Here is a 22,636-nt window from a genome sequence, read left to right on the forward strand (position 1 = left end):
GAAGTGAGTGGCATTGTCATCCATTAAACTGCGCGGTCTCCTGCCAGCCCTTCAGAGACTAGCTGCGGCCCCTCACTCAGAGACCTGGTGAAACTTCCAGGGTGCTGTTATTTCAGGTATCTTAACAGATTGAGGGACAACGTCTAGGCTGAGGTGAAATTTCATCGTTCCGTTGGCTTCCTAGTCGCACTGTCTGCCAAGTCATCTCAGCGTTTCTGCTTCGTCACTCAGCCTCCACTCACATCTCCCTGCAGATGGAGGAGCCGCTTGCCCGTCAGCACCTCTTTCACTGGTCACAAGGGCAGAGCCAAGCATCAGGATGACCAAGCAGCTATAGAAAGCTCGACTTTCTGGGCTGATGAAATGGCTTAATGAGTAAGGGCACCTGCTACCAAACCCCATGACCCGAATTCAATCCCTGGGACCTCCATGGAATGAGAGCCCTCCTTCAAGTTACCCTGTGGTTCCACATGTGCCCTGTGGTAGACACACACACACACACACACACACACACACACACACACACACACACACACACACAGTCAATCAGTGGATGATAAAAAGAAAGCTTAGCTTTCTTTCTGAGTCTGTCAAGGTGTCTTCGTGATTTTCCCCTGATGGGGGAATGTCTTTCTATACGCTGTGAATATGTGTTGCTCTGCTTGGTTGATAAATAAAGTTTTGGCCTATGGTAAGGCAGCTTAGAGGCAGGCGGGAAATTCAAAGAGAGAGCCAGGAAGAAGGCTGGGAGAGATACCAGCAAGCCGCCCAAGGAGCAACATGTAATGGGACGCAAGTAAAGCCATGGAACATGGCGATACATAGATTAAAAGTTACGGGCTAATTGAAGATATAAGAGCTACTTAGCAAAAGATTTGAGCCATGGCCATGCAGTTTTAATTAATACAAGCCTCTGTGTGTTTACTTGGGGCTGCAGTGCCACAGGAGCTGGGCAGGGCCAGAAAAACTTTCAGCTACATTCCCCCTTAATTTACAAAATTTCATCTTGCACCATTTCCCCCAAGGGGCTTTTGGAACTCAAATACAAGCAGGAAATATAGGCCAGTCTGGTCACTTTTGCAAATCCCAGATGAAACTGAAATTCAAATGTCATGTGATGAACAGTGCTGACTCTCCTCTGCTGGCTGTTTTAGGAGACTGAGGTTTGGACACACGGTCTTCCTGATGAAGCCAGGTGCAGATGCTCTAAAGCTAGATTCACTTCTCAGGACTGCAGGCCAAGCTGGTTCCACCCCAGAGAACGTACAGAAGCCCAGCCTGTGATCTTTAACCTGTGCAAGCGTGCAAGAATGGATTTTTTGCCGGGGAAAGGTTTCAGGTAGACCCCACCTCGGCCCACTGGGCACTTCCTGCTGTTCAAACCAGAAGTCTTGAGCAGTAGCCACAGCTCAGTAGTGGTGTTTGCCTGAGAGATTGGGGGGGCGGGGGCCCGGGGTTTGATCCTCAGTGCCATGAAAACACAGAAGTAAATCTTACCACAAATCTGAGAATACTTTAAAATCAAAATGCAGGACCCCACACACACAGAGAGAGAAGGTGCTATATCAATGAAACTGTTAACTTGGGGAAGGCACAGAGCTCAGGCAATGTTCGTGGGGTTCAAGTCCTTTTCTGCCACAAACTTAAATTTTCAGGAGGCCCAGCAGCTTCCCATAGTGAAGAACCAAGCCCAGCACAGCTGACCAGGGAGGGGATTTGTCCTGGGCCCTAAAAGCCTACTGGGAAATTGTTCATCCTACAGGAAGCAGGAGTCAAGACACAGGCCTGTAGCCAACGCAGAAGCGCAGAGAGACTGGGGGAATACAGGGTCAGAACGTAGTCACACACAAAGGTAAAATCAGAGAAATAATCATGTCTGAGCAATGGACTCCACTGTGGCACAGGCAAGCTTTTCTTTTCTTTGCTATCCACCTCCATCCCCCATGCTGTCCAAACTCCTCTGAAATACACATTCCAGACAGTCTGCTTACTTACATATTAACAGAAATTTGCATTTTGGTAAGATTCTAACTACTGTGAAAGTTTTCTCAGGGCTCAAATAGTTGGATCTCCATACAGGTTGCAGAAAACAAAGTAGGTAATGAACATAAGAACATTCTAGAAGGTATAATGCAACACACGGGAACCTGTGCTGGGAATTAAGTTTCTGACCCTTATGGCCTCTTTTTTGGGACGTGATTTCCACATCTTTGTGCTAGGTGTTGGCTGCACACACTTGACAGTGAGGCTGGCCTGAAACCAAGCTGTGTGCTCGTGAACGAGGCAGCTTTGAGCCTCGTTTTCCTGTCTGTAAAGTGGGACCGTGGAGCTGCAGTGTCTGGAGGCGTGCCTAGGAAGCTCTCTGCTACATTGCTCTCCATGCTTATGCTGCTCTCCTTCACACTCTCCGCCCCCACTTCCTAACAGAAATTGTTTGCAAATGAGTGAGTAAAATGGGGTCTCTCGCCGGGCAGTGGTGGCGCACGCCTGTAATCCCAGCACTCAAGAGGCAGAAGCAGGTGGATCTCTGTGAGTTCCAGGCCAGCCTGGTCTACAGAGCTACAGAGAGACCCTGTCTTGGGAAAAAAAAAAAAAATGGAGTCTCTCAAGGAGGACTTACTCTTTGGAGAATTCAGATTGTGACCTTACTGGGGACTTTTGGTTGCGTGTGATACCACCCCAAGTCGGCCTAAGCAAGGAAGGAATATACCAGCTCACATAATTGAATATATTAGAGATGTATCTCTTTACGGCTTCAGGCATGGCTGGATCAGGGTCTCTGATGACAGCAAGTCTTAGCCCCTCTTCTTCTCAGCATCCTAGCTATTTTCTCTGCGCCAATTTGATTTTCAGGCAGGGTCTTCCTGCATGATGCTCCTGGAAGTTCTGAAAGCCAGGGACACCTCCCTACAAAGGAAGCTCCTTTCCCCACACAGTTAAGAAGTCCCAGGACCAATGGCTGTGGCCAGAGCAATGGCACTGTGACCCACGCCTGGAGACAAGTGGACTGCGTCAGCAAGGAGGACTTGTCCTCCAAGGAAAACCAGAGTTCTCTTGGCAGCTGGAGGGAAATGTTAGCTAGGCACAAACAACAGATCCTGCATCCAGTCTACCTCTTTGAAAGAAGGAACAATCAGGAATAAAGGGAGTCCCAAATGTCCTGGCAGAGGCTTGAGGACCTGTCCCCGACCTGCTGATGCTAGCCTGGAAATAGAAGGAGCTAATCAAAGCTGCCAAAAAGCTCAGGGTTATTTGAAGTTTTTTTGTTGGTGTTTGCTTGTTTATTCCTACGTAACTACGATCTTAAGACCTCTAGAAGGGAAAGTGTCCAGCTGAAGTCCATAGGAAAAGCAAACAAGAGGAGAAGACGGGGTGCTGGGCACCTGACCGAGCAGGTATTGGGAGCTAGCTCTTCCTTCTTAAACGCCTATGGAAATGTCTGAGATCTAAAACAAGACATATTTACTGGCTCTGAACTATGAGAAGAAAAACACAACACCGAAACTAATAGTGTTTAATTAAATGTCAGAATGCCTGCAGATATTCATATTTTATCAGCTTCATTGATGGCTATGCTTACTATTCCTCCCAGATCCCATTATGTTGGGAAGTAATTGTATCGGTAAATACTGCTCTCTTTGCAGGCTTCCGAAGTTCACGCAATGATCCCTGGGAAATCTTGGCAATGTGTGTGGATGCACCCATGGCCAGATCCAAAGCAAAAGGATTCCTGTAAACCTCTCAACCAGCATATAGAAAACAAGAGGTAGGTGCATGATGCTCAGAGGGGCTGTCTTTGAGAGCAAGGGTACCTGGGTCTCTCCAGATAGGCCTGCCCATGGGACACCTTGGAGCCAGGGAGGCCACAGCCACAGGCCACCATCCCCCAGCCCCTTCTTCCTAGCGCCTCCCAGACTGAGCCCCCACCCCTCTTTTAAGCCTCTATCATGGCAACTGCCCCAGGGCCAGACCCCTAATTACCAGCTTCTTCTAAGTGCCAGGGAGGGAAAAAAAAAAAAAAAAAAAAAAAAAGCCTTAGATAGCCCTGCCCCCTCCCCAGCACAGGCCCAGGAGGTCAGGCAGGTTCAAAAGGTGAAATAAATGAATCTTTACACATTCTAAGGGCCCAAACAACATTCTCTGTGGCATTAGGGCCTGAAACAGCAGCCAGCAAAAGCAGGTGTGCTGGGTGCCCTGTCAGCTAACGACACTGATAAGCCTGCCATGCCTGGTTCTGCTTCATTTCAAACAGACTGCTGCGGGAAGGGGGGGGGGGGGGGGAGCCAGAGCAGAAATAATTGCCGGAGCTTCCAGTGAGCAGAGAGAGCCTGCAGGCGGAGATCAACCGGCCTGATTTCACCCTCTCCCCTTTCTTTCTATAACCTTAAATGTTCTACTCTGATAGAAGTCATCATGTCAGCTTTCTCCCCAGCCTCTCCAGCTGCCCAGTTTCCAATTGTATCAATGGGTAAGGCTTTGGGGGGGGGGCAGGGCAGGGATTTTCATCTTGATTTCTGGTTTCCAGGCTTTAAGGACGAAGCCGACTCCCCGGATCGGAGTCAAGCATCAGAATGTGCTGTCCTGAGCATGCGTCTAGAATCAGATCCCCTCCCCACTTCTCCGCCGCCCCCCCCCCAGCTGCCTAGGAACTAGGGAGGGCTTGGATAGGTCTTGCTTTTTTTTTTTTTTTCTCTCCCTCTCCCCAAGTGATGGATAATAAAACAAATCGAGAGCAAAATAATACTTGTTACAGGACTTCTGATGAAGTGGGTAAGGGGAGTCTGATTCTTGGCCCTCCCTAGGGGATGTTGCCAGCAGGCTTTAAGCTCTTGAGTTTATTGATGACCTCAGGCCTTAGGAGCAGGGAAATCAGGTGTACAGGCCTCACATGGGCCCATCTGAACAAACACTTCTGGGCTTTGCGTTGCTTATTGTATGAGACATGGTCTCACCATACTGCCCAGGCTGGTCTTGAACTCACAATGCTCAGCCTCCAGAATGTCATGACCTTGCACTATGTAGAACAGAAACTTACCAAGCAAAGAATGGGAAGAGCTGGAAAACAGGTGTTGACTCTTTACACCCAAGCATTAATGGTAAAATGGAGCGCACATTAAATAGACACACATTCACTGTGGCGGTCAGCGGGGATGCAGGGATGTGAGGGAGATCATAAGTTGCTCTAAGGACTCGTAGTAGTTGCTCAAGAGAGTATGGTAGCAAAATGTTTAGGCAAATCAAAGGAAGGCCTGTGGAACCAACACTAACTTCTATAGGTGTCTTCATGAATCACCCATCGAAGACTCTGAGGTAAATTACCCAGAGACTTGGTCATGTTAAAAAAAAAAAAAAAAAAAAAAGTAGATGTACCATCATTCATTACACTCACCGAGGCCATCGGGCAGTAACCAAGAATGTGGACAACGATTTGGAGAAGAAGGTAAGCCAGACACAGGGCGAGACTCCTGGGCCAAAACCAGCTCTTTCTGGAGCAGTGGAAGCTGCCTGCAGTGAGACAGAGTCATGAGGAAGACCATGCAGCGGGGCTCAGGGCAAATGCAGGAAGAAATAAGCCATACACCTGCACCACCTCGGACATCGGAGGGGTGGAGAGCAGTGAGGAGCACGAGACCCCATCTAGAAATTTCTCCAGGAAAGATGGCAACGGTGGCAGAGGGGTCTCTCAGTCCTTCCTTAATCCCTTCCCATGAATGTAAGTGTGCATCAGCAGAGAGGGAGGGAGGGAGGGAAGGAGGGAGAGGGGGGAGGGAGGGAGAGGGAGGGAGGGAAGGAGAGAGAGAGAGAGAGAGAGAGAGAGAGAGAGAGAGAGAGAGAGAGAGAGAGAGAGAGAGAGAAAGAGAGAGAGAGGAAAAAGGAAATGCTAATTGTGCCAGGGACACTGACAGATGTAACAGAAAGTGTCTTCATTGGGAAATTGCCATCTGAAGTCCCCTTGTTCCTTCAGAAACCAGGAGGAGAGGCAGAGGGAGCCTGACAGGAAGTGAGGATTCGAGACTTCAAACACAAACATTATGAAAAACAAGCAACATCTGCAAACAGTAAGTACTTATTTATATTTTATGGAGTGTGTGCTTGGGATTCTGACAGGTTTTTAAACAGAGACCATATTAAGCCCATTCAAAGGCGAGAATGTCCCTTTTAAAAATGCATTACCCTGCTGCTCAGGCAGGCAGGCCGGCTGCTGGCCTCAGGTGAGCCCTGACCCCTGCCGACCTGGTCTAACAAAACACACATGCAGGTTTGCAAGGGGGCCGTTTAGTGCCTCTCTCTCAAGGTCATCGCGGGCGGGCGGGGGCTGGAGGGTTAGTATGCAGCAAGCTTCTCCCTCCGCTGACAGAGGCGCTTTGAACTTTTCCCTTCTGAACAAATAGGAAAGGGACCCCGCAAGGAAACAGTGCTGAGAATCTACTACGGCAAGAGCATTCCTCGGCTGAATAAGCTGTAAATAAACAAGTAAATAAATAAGTGGCCATCCTTGTCCTGGACGAATGAAAGACACCCCTCCTAGGCTTCTAGGGGCTTTGTGCATTTGCTGCGTGTGAGAAACTTTAAAATAAAAACAACAGAATAAACCTTCTCTCTCTTTCCCCTTCCAAAGGATGAACCCTTTATTTTTGACAACAGATACGAGATGGCTGGCAGGTACCGTGGGCTCTGTTCCATGAAATATTTAGTAAGGCAATAACGACTCCCCGGACAGCCTAAGAAAAGCGCGATTATATTCAGAGAGAAAGCCATGAGCAAACAGAGGGGGGGAGGACACAAAGGAAGATAAAGGAGGGGCTTTCATCAGGACTTCCTGTCCAATAAGGCAACCAGGCTTGATCCATATGTTTTGAGAAAAATCAAAGTGTCACAACTATCCAAAATGTCAATAGCTCCGGTAAGGAATATTGTGTAACATTTTCTATTACACCGTTCAAGAATTTGCCTCCCAGCGCAATTTGGAAGAAAAAACTCTTTCATTTCAAAAACACTCAAAAGAAAAGAAAGAAGGGGGGAGGCGGGAAGAGGCGAACAAGGCGCGTTTGAGGGGAGTGTAACCTGATCGCGCTCGGGGCTCCCAACCATCCTAAAAGCCGGGCTGATGAAAGTGACTCTCCTCCACACCTCTGCGGCAGCCCGCCCGTTCTCTCCTTTCTTTCCAGACACTCTGGCTTGCTAAGGCACTTCCTGGACCGCAGAGTGGGACTGAGCAGGCTTCGTGCAGCAGGCGACCGGAGGTGCAAGCCTTCAACGGTCTTAATATTGCAATGATCCACGTAATGATTTAAGGGATGCGTCGAGGAATGCTCCGCTCATCTCTCTAGGTGTTGGGTACCCAATTGCTGGGTGACACACTTTGGAAAGGTCTTGCAAGGCAGAAGAGAGAGTCTCCATGTGAGCAATTTATTGCTGCTTTGGCAAAATGTAAACAAAATCTGCCCCCGTCCCCTTTCCTCTGGGACTGGCCTCGCAGTATCTGGTCTGACAGAACTTCCTGGCCGTGGTTCTTCTGATTGCCTCTGCCACATCCTGGATATTCTGGAGGGACAGACCATGAACGAGCTGCTGCTGTCTGTGCCTTATGGAATCTTAAATAGAATGGAACAGGCCCCCAACAATCAATATTACTGACAAATTAATCTCTGCAAATAAACTGTTGTGCACATCAAGGCTGTCCCAAGTTCCCAGAATAATTGTGTTAAGGAAGTTGAGGTCTTTGCACCAGTTTTGCGGCATTATTTTTTTTTTCTTCTGGGCAGCAGCAGCAGTAGCCTCACTCGGACTGTCTGAAGGGATGAGGCACAGAGAGTCCAGTCCCCCAGGGGCCTTGCCTTCCAAGACTCTGGAATGTTAAGGCACCTACCCTTTCTGGAGGGAAGAGAGAGCAGGCAGACACTGTCTATACTGCTCAGACTCAGAAACCACCAGGAGCTCACCTTCACCATGGCTCTCAATATCAAAATTCTGATTCATTTTCCTTTGAGGAATAAAAGAGGCTCAGGATGCTTTTGTGACTTCCCCCAAATTTCAACAGCTTAGGAAAGGAGACCACAGGAAACCGCTTGTGTCCCCCACGCACCCACATTAAACCTTGGACCGTGGTATACTGTGTGATGAATACCACCCGACCAGTGGCCTCCCACTCTGGTCCTTCCCCCAGAACACCGTTTCCTGTCATCCAGCTCGGAAGGATTAACATGTGGAAAGCAGGGGGACACAATCCTGGGGCCCATTCTGTTCCCACTGACTGAGGGTCTGAGCTACTTGGGAACCTCAGAGCAAATAGGCGAGCCTCTCCCCCACCCCAGGAACAGTACATGGCAGCAGGAATCAGGAGTCACCAGAGTATAGTTGTCATTAGTATGTAAATTTTAAAAGCTCAGTCAAAAATATCAATACCTCCCACTTAATTTATTACTATATAAAGATGGATGGCGGTGAAGCATATCATTGATTTTCAGAGCTCTTAAAAAATGGCAAGGAAGAAAATAGTCAAAGACAACACAAAATGCTGTGTTTCAAAATTAATCACTGTGCTTTTTAAAACACACACAAATGCGCTGTACAGCAGCCCATACGGTTCAATCTTATTTGATTGCCTTTTCTGAAAATGAAGAAATGGAGCAGGGCATTTACGTAAAGAGCTCTCCCTTGGAATGGATTAGATAGAGCGAGTTAGCATTTTTACTATATCGACAGTAGACTGTTAGGCAGCCTCACTTCAGCCTGGCCCCTGAGAGGAAATCGAAGAGAATGCAGTCCCTTGGCAGAGCTGGGCAGGACAACCCAGCTATCAGTCCCGGGTCCTCAGCCAGCCTGGTGTTCACTGGCCAGCCTAGGCCAGGCCGGCTCCTCTTATTCTTTGATGCAGTAATGTCGCCATCGTCCTGTTTACTGACGTGTTAGGAGGAATAGTCATGATCCTGGAACCCAAACGCCGATTCGTCACCAGGCTCAAACTGTTCTGGAAAGTCTGTAACCTGGGAGTTTTATGTGTGTCTGAAATGACAAGGACATCAGGGGGCCTGATCATTCCCTGTGCTGCTAAAGGAAGGGTCACTTCCTTGCACTTGACATTTCAAGATGTTTACATTTACACAGAGGGGGAGGGGCTGGAGAGAAAAGATTCTGAGGAGGCAATAGGAGAAAGAAGATAATAAAGGTGCAGTTGGTGGAAAGAGTGCACCTCTCGGCGCTTGTTTTCTGGGCTTTGTTTGGCCTCTCAAGCATTTTGGCTCTGTGTCTTTTGAATAAACAGCCTCCTGATTAAAGCAGACTGACTGAGCCTTGGGGTGAAGCAAATGCAGCCTAGAGAGATGCTGCAGATGCTACACTTCCCAAAAAACCCAGATGCCCAAGGAGGAGGAATACTTGTACTCCATAGTAGTAAATTCAGGGTGTTTGTCTCCTCTTCCCAGAGTTCCGGGTTCTACCTCCAACCTTCCTCAAAAGACCCTGGGAATGGTGGGCGATTGCCTTGGGTTTGCTATGGTCGAGGCAGAAACTTATTCTCTTATAGAGATGCTCTACCTGGCATTAGGCTGCAAGCCACAGGCAACTCTCCACGTGCATTACACCGGAAATATGCAGCTCATAGATGCACCCTGTCCTGAGAACCCCAGTCTCCATCGGGGCTGCTTTCCAGAGTCCCTGCCAGGAGACTGATTACTCTGATTTATCCAACCTCTTCCACTGTGGTGAGCAGTAGCCTGCTTTCCCTCCTTGCTTTGTTTACGAAAATACGCATCAACTTACTAGATGTCTTCTTGCTATAATTGGATTTAATTCATTATCTCCCCTTTCAATAAAATCACAGGAAAACACGGGGATGTAAATGTGCAGGCTAATTGCTTATGGAAATTCAGGGGCCGTAGTTGGTATAAATTTACCCCTCACGAGAAAGACACAGTTGTGTTATTATCATAGCATTTTACAACAATATGTAATTATAGAGAGAAGCAGGTATAATTAACAAGCCTTTCCACAAAGCAGGTAACATTGCTGGTTAAATATTTACAGCTACACAAACAGCCAGTAATAATGAGTTTTCTCAGCCACACATTACAGAGCATCCACCAAATATCCCACCAAGTGGTCATTATCACTCCAGCAAGCACGGCTTTGCCTTCTTGCCTGCAAGGATGCTTCTGCAGAGTCGGCAGGACAGGAATCCAGGCTGACGTGCCTTGCTGCCTTGCAATAGTAACGAAAACAAGTGTGGAAGCATTCTCCTTCTGCAGAGAGCCGCAATTAAAGCTGCATATTTAGAGATTCAGAGATGACATCAGCCAAGTGTCCTGCACTTGGGAGGCGACAAAACGTGCGTCTCCTTTCTTGCCTTCTTCCTTTCTTTTTCTTTCCTTTCCTTTCTTCCCCACTTTGCCATCCAAAGGAAACCCACAGCAAACTTCCCAAATACCGAAAGCTGCCCGCAGCACAAGCAACCACCAAACAACCCACCAAGGGTCACCCAGATCTGCAGCTGTTGCACAAAATAAAATCAATGCAGCCCACTCTGGGCAAACACCCTCTGCGGCTCTTTATTACCAAATGATATGAACTTTGACCCAACCTGAACAAAATTTAATATTTTCTCCCAAATATTTAAAAAATTCATTCTGGGGCTCGTGCGGAGTCAGAGAGTCTGCGAGCTGTAATTTGACATCTGAATTATTCTGAGGTTAATACGGAAAGCTATTCACAAGCTTATTTGGAGATGTGTCAATCAAGATATCACTTGTGCAGAGAAGATGGACTTGGGCTTAGGAGAGCAGATAGCTTTCAGGGAAGCACAGAATAAAAGGAAGGCGGGCTCTGATGAATGTGTTACGTCTTCATTCCCCACAATGACATTTTTCTTTTCCTGAAAGAGCCAAGAGAGCCTGTCTCAGGGACGTGCCTTTTTCCACACCTGCAAAAACATCTTAACGTTTATTAAAAATGATAACCATAAACAATAAACATGGTGTCAATACTCGCCTCTGTTAATTTCAACACTGATTAAGATTTTAAGCAACGCTTCTAAATTAGACTGTCAGGCTGCCGTCCTCAAGGCTGGGTCAGGGTTCTGATCCGGAGCAGGGTTGCTGGAGCAAGCAGTCTTTTCCTGGTTTGACTGTGAGCCGGGCTGGCGCTGCCGATAGTCCTTTCATTCATGTCTGCAGAGTTGAGGGTGATTCAATTAGCCCTGATTGTCCGTGAGCTGCAGCCCAAAATAAAATGGCTGGCTCTGATAGCCTCTCTCTTACATATTTCCCAGCTGACAAATAACAATGTTAATTACCCATTGTTATGATCCGAAAAGACATTCGCATTTTAATTATGCAAATTCGGAGCCATTTTGTTCAGATAAGCAAAAACTAAGCTGGCTAGTTTGTCCAAGGGTGGCTGCATCCCTGTTTGGATTCTCCCCATTAACTGGACTATAGTATGTGTGATCTGTCATGCAAGAGTGGACTTCACCTTCGGGCATGTCAGGAGTAACTTCTTTCTCAAAAGACAAAGAACAAGACATCGTCTTTGACATTCTGTTTCTCTGAGCATCATTCATGGAAAGCTGTGATGGCCAGTTTGCTTGGCTATGGCTGCTATCTTGGGGGTGTCTATGATAAATGACTGGGCGGTCAGCAAACACTGGTACTCATACCTGGGAGAGCCAGAGACTCGCCAAACATAAATCACAGCATGCATCTCCCACAGATTCCCCAAATATGTTGGAAGCATTTTCTGCTACTGAAGCTCTATTTAGAAAAACCCTATAAACTGAAAAAAATAAAATCAAAATTATCTTCCAAAGCTTGGAGTAGAGAATTGGCATGTGGGGGAGAGCCTTGGGGACACGGTCTCTTCATTGTTTGCCTTTGCACATGACAGTCTGGCCGGTCTTCCAGGGATTACTGTGTCTCTGTCTTCCATCTTGATGTGGAAACACTGGGATTATAGACATGGGCTACTCTATCTGGCTTTATGTGGGAACTGTCTCCTCTTCATTGCTAATTGATGCCCACTATGGGCAGCACCACTTCCTAGGCTGGACCCCAAAGTGTTTAAGAATGAAAAAAGTTCACTGGGTATAAGCGGCAAACAGGCGGCACAGGTGCATTCACGTCTCTCTGCTCTTGACCATGGTCATGATGTGACAGCTGTTTGAGCTCTGGCCTTGACTTCCCTGAAGTGATGGACTGTGACATGGCATTGTAGCCAAGTAAACCTTCTCCCCTGCGTTGCTATCACAAGGTGTTATCACAGCAACAGAACTGAAATGAGGACATGTTGCTACAAAGAAATTGTTTAATTACATATGTGTGGCCACATTGTATGTGTTAGGGAGTGCCTATCAAGACCCATGATACCATAGGTGCTGATGCATTTACAATGCATTGATAATGAGAACGGACAAACTCACTTCCACAAAGATGGTTTAACATACAAATCAGGTCTTGTTTCTCTGTTCTTTAAAACCCCTCACTAGCCAGGTGGTGGTGGCACACGCCTTTAATCCCAGCACTCAGGAGGCAGAGCCAGGCAGATCTCTGTGAGTTCAAGGCCAGCCTGGTCTACAGAGTGAGATCTAGGACAGGCACCAAAACTACACAGAGAAACCCTGTCTCAAAAAAAAAAAAAACTTCAGAAGCTGCCAGAAGGAATTCAGGGTCTTTATCTACCTCTGGCTCTGGATTCTGCTGCTGGCTCCTTCTGTGGCTCTGTCAGCCACGGAGTTCTGTGCACCAGTCAGTTGGAAGTGCCGGTGGTTCTCAGCTGTGTCATGACCTCTTAACCTTCATGTCTTGGCCTATGCTGTTCCTTCTACCTGGATCTACCCTTCCCTCGCCTCTCAGCTCACCCCCCTGACTTCTTCTATTTAAGTTCTCCAGGAAGCCAACCTGAGACCCTTGGGCTGGAATCGGGGGGCCCACTGAATTATGGGCCATTTGTTCATACATCCACTGTACCACTCAGTCACGAGATCCAATAATAAGCAAGCTCCCTGCTCAGACCACACCTCCTACCTCCCCACCCCACCCGCGCTTCAGAGGCTTCTGTATGATATTTGCATTTTTATAGACGACAAAACACTGTGCACCCCAATGCTCCAGGTCACACAGGAAAGCATCCCCCAGCAGCTGGGCTCTTTCACCAAAACGGCCACCTGTGTGCTAGACCCATCTTCTCCCTTCCTGCCTGTCCCAGGGGAGATGGGTTGGCTCGGCCATAGAGTTACTCGTTAGGTCAGGCATTTGCTCAGGGATCACGAGCCCTTCAGTACAGAATTACCTTGTGTCCAAAGCCATCAGCACTGGGAACAGCCTGCCAAATATTTGCTGAGAGCCCCTAACCTTTACCTTCCCTCCCACAGCCCCACAGGGATGCCAGATGAGCTGGGCGGCGGCAGGTGAGTGGCAGGTCAAGGCGCCTCCCCTCCTTCTCCCCCCCCCCCCCACAAGTCTCTCTGGTGTGAAGGCTTGGCTGCAAGGCCCACGCCTTACCTAGTCACTCTTCATATTAAGGAGGACGCCTGTGATGCTTTCCATGTTGACTCTGCTAACCCCATTAATGCTCTGACGTCATCACTTTAATTTGGGCTCCTGAAGCAAACTGCTGCCATTGGAGCCCCGGCGGGAGGATATTGCTCATACTGAAGATCAGGATGAAGAAACAGCAGCCCAACTTTCAACAGCACTGCCAGAGAGGGCTGCCCCCAGCAGAGAGTTCCAGGAACACCAGCCCGAGACTGAGCATTTGGAAAGAGACCCAGGGATGGCGGGGGGGGGGGGGGGGGGGGGGGGCTGCAGCCTCTCCTCAACCCCACTGACAAGATAATCACTCAAATAGTCCGGAAGACTTGCACAAGGCTGTCAGCAACGTCGCATCCTCCCGACAGGCAAAGCCCAGGACGCTGGGCACAGGGTCAATGTTAACCAAGTGGCAATGGGCTGCATGAGGAGCTGAGCAGAGCCTCAGAAAGTTGCCAGCCCTCTGCCCGGCCTGCCTGTAATTTGAGTATGGAAAGAAAGAAAAGAGTCTTCTCCCGTGGTGGGCATGGGGCAGGGGAACTCGGAAAGACAGAGACAATACCTGTATGCCTGTCAAATGAATGTCAGAGCCCCAGCAAACAGCCCTGTGACCCCTATTGAGCTGGGGACAGGTTTGCTGGACATAAAATGTGTATCCAGTGAAATGTGATATCAGTTAAGTTTGAATTTCAAAGAAACAATATTGTCATGACTGGATAGTATTCTATTGCATGGGTCTACCAAACTTGGTTTATTGATTTATCTGCTGTTGGGCAGGCACATGAGTTGTTTTAATCCATTGACCTCTATGTATTGAACTGGGGTGAACATGAGTGTGCATGGCTTTGTTTAGAACACTGTGTTCAATAATATCTCTGAATATATACCCAAGAGTGGAGCTGATGGGCCTCATGGTATTTCCATGCTCAATTTCCCAAGGAGTTACCAAGTTGGTCTCTGCAGGGGCCATCTCATTTGATCTTCTTATAAAAGGTCCCAACCCCTTGAGGGTTTGCAGATCTTAGAAAGTGATGTTAAGAGACAAATAGAAAATATATAAATAAGGCTGTAAAGTAATGTGACCAAGGCACAGATAATGGACAGTAACAGACAAAGAGGCATCAGAGATGGTACCCGGGCTTCCTCGATGGTGAATGGTGCCATTCACTGCCATGGGTAGTCTGTTTGTGAGCTAACCATGAGCTGAGTTTGGGGCATGTTGATATTTGTGGAATGCTCACCCACCCTATCTGGAGCTCTGATCTCCAAGTCACCTCCATTGCCTCATCTGTCCCCACCAGTCTGTGGGATGCTATTTATGGAGATCAGTTACTTCCCCAGGTCTCACAGATGGACATGTGCTGTGGGATGTTCTGTATGTTAAATGTGTTGCTCTGATTGGTTAATAAATAAAACACTGATTGGCCAGTAGCCAGGCTTGAAGTGTAGGCAGGACAAGGAGAAAGGAGAATTCTGGGAAATGGCAGGCTGAGGAGAGAGATGCTACCAGCCGCCATGAGGAGAAGCATGATGTAAGATATCGGTAAGCCACAAGCCACGTGGCAAGGTATAGATTTATAGAAATGGGTTAATTTAAAATAGAAGAACAGTTAGCAAGAAGCCTGCCATGGCTATACAGTTTATAAATAATATAAGTCTCTGTGTGTTTACTTGGTTGGGTCTGAGCGATTGTGGTGCTGGAGGAAAGAGAGATTTGTCCTGACCATGAGCCAGGTAGGACTGGAGAAAACTCTAGCTACAGACATGTGGCACATCTAGGATTTGAACACAGACCTCGGGGACAGTGGCCCCATGGCACCCTAATCTGACAGTGACCTTCAGGAAAGCATTTCTTATCTCCACACCAGGGGGATGCTGCATATGGACATCATTCTTTGCCTTAAGGGGCACTGCAGCTTTCATTTCTATTGTCCACACACTTATGAATTATTTAAAGACCTACTAGAACAAGTGGTCTTAGTTAGGTTTCTATTGCTGTGAAGAAATGCCATGACTGGGGCAGCTCTTATAAAGGGAACATTTAATTGGGGTGGATTACAGTTTCAGAGGTTTAGTCCATTGTTGTCACGGCGGGAAGCAAGGCAGCGTGCAGGCAGACATGGCGCTGGAGAAAGAGCTGAGCGTTCTACGTCTTTGATCCACAGGCAACAGGAAGTGAACTGTCTCACTGGGTGTAGCTTGAGCATAGGAGACCTCAAAGCCCACCCCCAGGGTGACACGCACATACTTTCTCCAATAAGGCCACACCTACTCCAACAAGGCCACACCTCCCATTAGTGCCACTCCCTTTGGGGGCCATTTTCTTTCCAACCACCAAACAAATGTTCATTTTTATAATCAGAAAAGGGTAGATGCTAGAAGGAAGGAAGAAACGAACGAAGGAAGGTAGGCAGGCAGGAATAAAATAACCAGCCAAATGGGAAGACCCAGGGGCCATGGACTCTGTGAGATGAGAAAGACCTGCCCCCACAGGAGATATCAGCCAGCTGTCGATCAGCCAGGGATGCAGGTGGGGAGCAGACAAGATGAAATGATGTCATACCCCAACTCATGGCTGGTGAGTGACAGGCGACTCAGCTCCTTACAGCCATGGCAGGAGCCCTGTCCTCACCTCCCAGAAGCTGGAGACAGCCTCTTTGGGAGACACTGAGGGCAGCGCTGGAGCTTTTTGCCGCAGCATCCCTGCTGAAGGTGCAGTTGTGTGTCCGTGTTCAAGTAAGCAGAGGCAGCTTGAGGACATCGTTGGGGATGGGAAGGATCCAGGGTCCCCTGGGGTCTTGCTTCCCAGCTGGGCAGGCAGGAGGTGCCCCTATGGACAAATGGGGCCCAGACTTCCCAGGGGTGCTTTAGGAGAACCCCATTGAGTAGTGCACCCATTTTTAGTGAGCACAACTGAAGTCTCTTCAGGGAGTGGAAAGTGCTGGAACATATGGGCAGTTACAACACTACCAGGAGAGAGGAACTTGCACTAGAGAGACAGCTGGACCACCCCCAGAGAGCACACAAGAAAGGACTGGTCAAGGGGAACCCACCTATTCTAGTAGAAGGTAGCAACCAAACTGCCACTGACTCCCAAGTAGAGATCGCCATCGGTAGAATGAAGAGACACAAGGCAGATGAGGCATGATTCCATGTGACAGAGCCAGCATTGTGTGGCACTAGGCTCTGTCCACCCTGCAGGGTTGTGGGGGGCAGTTGAGAGCTGGCAGGAAAGACCCAAGTCCTCCGCTTCAGAGAAACAGAAGGCACAAAGCCTTGGTCTCGTGTGCTGCAGTGTGAATTACCCCACAGTGCAGCATCACACTAGTCAGGGACCCCCCAAAACTGACCACAAAGCCATAGGCCACCTCTATCTCTGAGGGTCTGATGTCCCAGGTTGGATCAGCCTTGCCTCAGGCTCCATGTTGTCAGCAAGAATGGTGTCCACCTCTCGAGGAACCACTGCCAAAGTCCGCCAGATGACTGAGGGTCACTCACAGGCTTTCTCCACCTGCAGTGGCTGTTCTGAGCTCCTGGCCTTGAATGGGGCAGCTGGCCATGAGTCAGTAGCTCTCAAAGCAAGGAAAGAGAAACAGGCCAAGGAAAGCTGTGGTCTAATGACAGAAGTGACATTCTGTCCATTACTGTATTCTGGGCTGGTACACATTACTATAGATACACCTAATGCCTCTAACTGTACACTTAAAAATGGCTAAAGAGGTTGTGGTAGCTTGAATGTAATTGTTCCCCATATGCTCATAGGGAATGTCACTATTAGGAAGTGTGGCTTTGGCCGGGCGTGGTGGCGCACGCCTTTAATCCCAGCACTTGGGAGGCAGAGGCAGGCGGATCTTTGTGGGTTCGAGGCCAGCCTGGGCTACCAAGTGAGTTCCAGGAAAGGCGCAAAGCTACACAGAGAAACCCTGTCTCAAAAAACCAAAAAAAAAAAAAAAAAAAAAAAAGTGTGGCTTTGTTGGAGTGGCCTCAAGGAAGTGTGTCACTGTGGGGGTGGGCTTTAAGGCCTCCAATATTCAAGATATATCCAATGTCTCAGTGCACTTCCTGTTGCCTGTGGGTCAAGATGTAGGACTCTCAGCTACCTCTCCAGCACCATGTCTGCCTGCATGCTGCCATGTCCCACCATGATGATAGTGGACTAAACCTCTGAACCTGTAAGCGAGCCACTCCAGTTAAATGTTTTTCTTTATTGGAGTTGCCATGGTCATGGTGTCTCTTCACAGCAATAGAAACCCTAACTAAGACAGAGGTCAATTTTTTCTTATACATATTTTGTTATACACTTTTCAATGATTCCCTAGAGGCCCTGGAGGAATAATTCTAAGGCATCAAAAACCTATGGGCAGAGGCCCTGTGATCTTAGTGGCCACCCACAACAGACATCTATTGAGCACCTGCTGTGTGCTGGGAAGTGTTCTGGACTTCTGGACAGAACAGCGATACTCATTCCTGCCCCAGGGAACCGAATCACAGAGGATGATATGACATTGAGAATAAGACAGTGACCAGAAGAGGGCTCGGAAGTGCCGGGAGAGGAAGGAGGCTGTAGTGTTCAGTGTGGTGAGTACAGTACGCCTCATCCTCCATCAGAGTGCTGAACTAAATTTCAGAATGGAGAGCAAGGTTTATACAGTAATGAGATACGGGAAGGAATGCTTGAAGAAGGCAAGCACATCCTAAAAGAGGCAAGGCTAGCAAAGAAAGTCTGCAGCCGAGTGAAGGCAGGTGCAAAGGGCCTGGGGTGGACGAGAGGGACCAAAGAGGCCCATGGGGTAGGCCCATGTTCTCAGTATGCCTAGAGAGGAGAAGAAACAGGAGACTGGGCAGGTCATGCAAGGCCCACCCAACCAGCTCTCAGCTGAGATCCCAGATCTGTTGCCCTATCAAGAAGAGACCATGAGGAGAAAGGCAGAGGAAGGCGTCGGGAGCCTCAGCCAAAGGCTGCTGTGGTTACTGATCCTGAAGGTGTGAGACAGACATCAAGGTTCCAGGGAAGATGTACTCGGCGTGGGGGGGGGGGGGGAGTAGAGAAATGACTGGCTGGGGAGTGTATTGGAGGGATAAGGTAATATAATTTGTAAATACATGGGCAATGGAGAGAAAGAAATGGAGGCCCCCTTGAGGTGGTCTTCAGCTACTGTTCAGCCCCATCATCACTTCCTCCAGGAAGTCCCCTGGGACTGTCTCCCCAGGGATTTGCCAGGACCTGCCTCTCTGGAGCCTGGGTGTTCTCTGCGGGTCTTAGCTTGAGGTGATTACATGGGGGACCCTGCCTGTTTGCTCAGTGTTTGAGTCTCGCACTGGCCCACAGGCACCTGGGGACAGGGAACATGTCTGGTATGTATGTCCTTGTCAGCCCAGTGCCCTCTTGTGCCTGAGGTACCACCAGTGGTCAGACCCTGGGTTGAATGACCCCTGTGTCCCTGAGAGCGACAAGAAGGGAGCCTCTGGCCAGGCAGCTGGCAGGTCTTGGCTAAGGAAGGCACATCTTAGATCCCACGGAGACTGAGTCCCTCTGCTGGGAAGATACTTTCTCTCTCCTTCGACAGAGTAAGCCTCTCATGCTGGCTCCTCTAAGGCCGGGTGTATCTCCAGGCATGCCAGGGCCCTTGTCCGGCCACCTTGTTCCTCCATGTCCTGCCCTGGGCTTGGCCTCAACACAGGTACATTGTTTTTCTTGCTCTGTACAGAGGTTGGGGAGGGCTGGGAAGCTGGAGGCCCTGGCAGGGTTGAGGGCCCGTGCCTCTCATAATGGAGGTCAAACAAAATGAAAACCCACCTCCCCTGCCCCATCATCTGAATTCCTACATTGGCTATGACATGGCTAAGGGGGAAATATTGGATTTATTTTTATGAGTTAGTCATAACCCTAAGGCCCTTAAGAGGGACTGTGTGAAGTGAATCCATCAGAAGGTTGAGAAGGTCACAGCTAACTTGTAAAAATAAATCCAATATTTTTCACTCTGTCTTATTAGATTTATTTGATGCAGACATCCAAGAGGGTTTTTTTTCTCTTCTCTTTCTCTCTCTCTCTTTTTTTAATGGTCATTTTTAGTGCTATTTAGAGTCTAACCTTCCCAGCCTCAACCAAACACCCTGGCCATCATGATCATCTGGCCCCAAGGCATTTTCTTGGATTTTTGTTCATTTTATTTATTTTTTAATTTTTTGAAACAAGTATCCAGGGGGCCTCATATCTCCTGTCCAGTGTTTTCCCTCTACTGGAGTCAGCACCAGTATGGATGGTCTGAGGCCAAGTGTGGAAGTTGGAAATAGGTGAGAACATTAATGGGTGGTACTGTTGACAGAGTCAAAAGGTCAAGCCAGGTCTGTAATCCTAACATGCAGGAAGCAGAAGAATAAGGATTCAGAGTTCCTGGCTAGCCTGGACTACATAGAGAGACCCTGCCTCAAAACAAATCACTTTTTTAAATCTGGAAAACAAACAAACAAACACCATGGTGTGGGACCAAATGTCTCTCTAGTCAACACCCAGGAAGCAAAGGATGATTCCTGGACTCTGCCTCAAGTTCTTCAGATCCAAGCTCCCAGTCAGCATCTCTTGACGAGAATGAGCATGGGCTACACAAGAGACTGAGGAGGAAACTGCCAGGAGATGACGGAAGTCCTTCCCTGCTCTGGAGAGGCTTACTCAAGTCAGCTTCCTGGTCTCTCCTTCCTGGCGGTCTGCGCTTGCAAGGTCTCTCTTAACTGTACCTGGTGTATGCCCTTCTGTGGGAGATTGCTCAGGCCTCCATAGTAAATATCACAGACAAGTGGCTTAAACAGAAGAGAAGTGTTTTCTGACGATCCTGCAGGTGGTAGGCCCAAGATTAAGGTGTCATCAGGGTTGGCTTCTGAGGCTGCATTAGTCAACTTCTGCCACTTTGAAATACATGAGGTAATCAATGTCAAAAGTGGACAGCTGTGCAGGGCTGTGGTGGTTTACACCTTTCATCCAGCACTTGGGAGGCAAGAGGCAGGGGGATCTCTATGAGTTTGAGGTCCACAAAGCAAGTTCCAGGACAGTCAATACTACACAGAGAAATCCTGTCTCAAAAAAAAAGAGTGAACAGCCTTGTCTAGCAGCTGGGGACATTTACCCATGGACTCCTGGCCCTCTTGCTTTCGAGTAAGACTGTATATTGTGGCAGAGAGAGAATTAGTTCCTGGTCAGCAATGCAGTTACCCCACACCCAGAAGGCCAGGGGGTGGGGTGGGGATTCCCATATTCCCTTCAAGGGCTTGTCCTCAGTGATCTAAAATCTTCCACTATGTCCTGTCCCTTCACAGTTCCCTCGCCTCCTCATATTGTCATGGAAAGGGTACAAGGCCTTCAGCACATGGGCCTTTGGGGGACATAGGCGATCTAAACTACAGCAAAGGTCTCTTTCCTCACTTGCAGATGGCCATCTTCCCAGAGTGTACCCACTGCTCTCTTGGTGTCTAAATGCCTCCTCCTTAGTACAGGCATTAGTGACACTGGACAGGTACCACCTAAAGGCCTCTAGCTCTTCCTTTGGTATAGATGCCATCTCCAGGCACAGTTACACCAGCACTTGGGGGTAGCGCTTCAACACGTGAATTTGAAGGGCGCAGTTAACCCCTCAGGTTAGACATCAAGCCTTTTGCTAGAAGGAGGGCCTTCCTCAAATGTCTCTCCTGACACTCCAGAGCTCCCATGCTGCTTGGTGGGGAAGGAGGTCTGCAAAGGTTTGCCACCTTCCCCTTCCCAACAATAGTGTGACACACACAAGGGAGCTGTCTGGGAGGGGTGTACTTGGCAAGTGCCCGGCATTCTCCACTCACAGCTGCCTTTCACATGCTCATCATGTGACCATCTCTCAGGCCACCTTTCCTTTCCACTTTGAGCAGGAAAAGAAAGAATGAGGTGGGTGGTGATTTTAACCTACCATCACTCCTGGTGATCCCTATGTCTTGCTGTTTGGACCTCTCTAAAATTTCAAATCACGTGTGCTTTCAAAAAGCTATTAGTCTGCCTGCACTGTCCAGAGCTGCTCTCTAGGGTATGACAGATACCTAATGTGGCCAAGCCGATCCCACTGAGTTATGTGTGTCCCTTCTCACCTGGAGGGAATGAGGACAACTCAGACAGCTCACAACTGTCCTGCTTGTCAATCCCAGCTCTGTCCCCCCAGAAGGTGCAATGAGGTTGCAGGACACAGCCACGTGAGAAACTTCTGTGAGAAGTTCGTGTTGGGTGGGACCCAGTGCTTCAAAGTCTTACCCTTTGCCAGCATCCCTTGCTCTTAGAACTAGGTGTTTTCGTGACCCAAGGAAGCTGCTCTCACACATGAAGGCACTGGAAGACATCAAGCTGGATGTGGTGGCACATGCCCACGTCCCAGCTCCCAAGAGGCTGAGGTGAGGATTCAGCAGCTCAAAGCCAGCCTGGGCTATGTGATGAGACTTTGTCTCAAAAAAGAAAAAATAAATAAATAAAAGCTCTCTCCCGAGACTTAATGGACATTTTTCAGGGAAGAGGCCTCAGGAATGGCAGGTTTATTTTACCCATTATCTTTCCATATCTTATAACAAGGACACATACACACAGAGAGAGGGAAAAGGAAAGAGAGGAAGAGTGTGCGTTTTCAATAGATACATGCAAAACCACTGTTTCAAAGGAGAAATACCAAATAAAAGCCAAAGTTTGGGTTTTCTAATTTGGACCTTTTTGGAGACTAGTAAACTAGCAAGTTAGGAAAGTATCTAGAAGGGGACTTCGGTCACCCAGCAAGCAGTCCAAGGCCAAGCTGCCGCGGTCACCCGGCACTCTGAGGCCAGGCTATTGCAGAGTTTTACACCTTTAAAAGTGCCCCCGTGCTGAGCTGAAGCAAGACACAGACCAGAAGGGGAAGGACATGAGTCCGAGGTCAACGGCATTTGCGGCAACTGGAGATGCAGTTGCAACTCAGAATGGGTGGAATTTTTGAGAGGTAATGTCTTCGAAGCCCCTTTGAGGGACATGTTGGTGGAATGTGCTGTCTCTAGAAGGTCTGATTCACTGTGTTGTGGTGACATCAAGGATGGAATAGACGAGGATGTTTAAACAAACAAACAGTAATGCTTTGGAAGGA

At 48.4% G+C, this 22,636-nt stretch overlaps 1 long non-coding RNA gene across 3 annotated transcripts in view; it reads left to right on the forward strand.

Annotated features, from left to right (window-relative positions):
- The first annotated feature begins 4,352 nt into the window (after positions 1–4,352).
- LOC121829341 (uncharacterized) overlaps positions 4,353–22,636 on the forward strand; it is a 28,919-nt gene continuing 10,635 nt past the window's right edge. The window contains exons 1-4 of one of the 3 annotated variants that reach the window (XR_013051161.1): positions 4,353–4,468; positions 5,966–6,059; positions 6,620–6,663; positions 7,170–9,797. This is a non-coding gene — a long non-coding RNA (uncharacterized LOC121829341). Of the gene's footprint in view, positions 4,469–5,853; positions 6,060–6,619; positions 6,664–7,169; positions 9,798–22,636 lie in introns of those variants that run through there. The other 2 variants (XR_013051160.1, XR_006072105.2) reach the window with 2 other exon arrangements.

This window comes from Peromyscus maniculatus, chromosome 5 (genome assembly GCF_049852395.1).
Source record: "Peromyscus maniculatus bairdii isolate BWxNUB_F1_BW_parent chromosome 5, HU_Pman_BW_mat_3.1, whole genome shotgun sequence".
Lineage (NCBI taxonomy): Eukaryota > Metazoa > Chordata > Mammalia > Rodentia > Cricetidae > Peromyscus > Peromyscus maniculatus.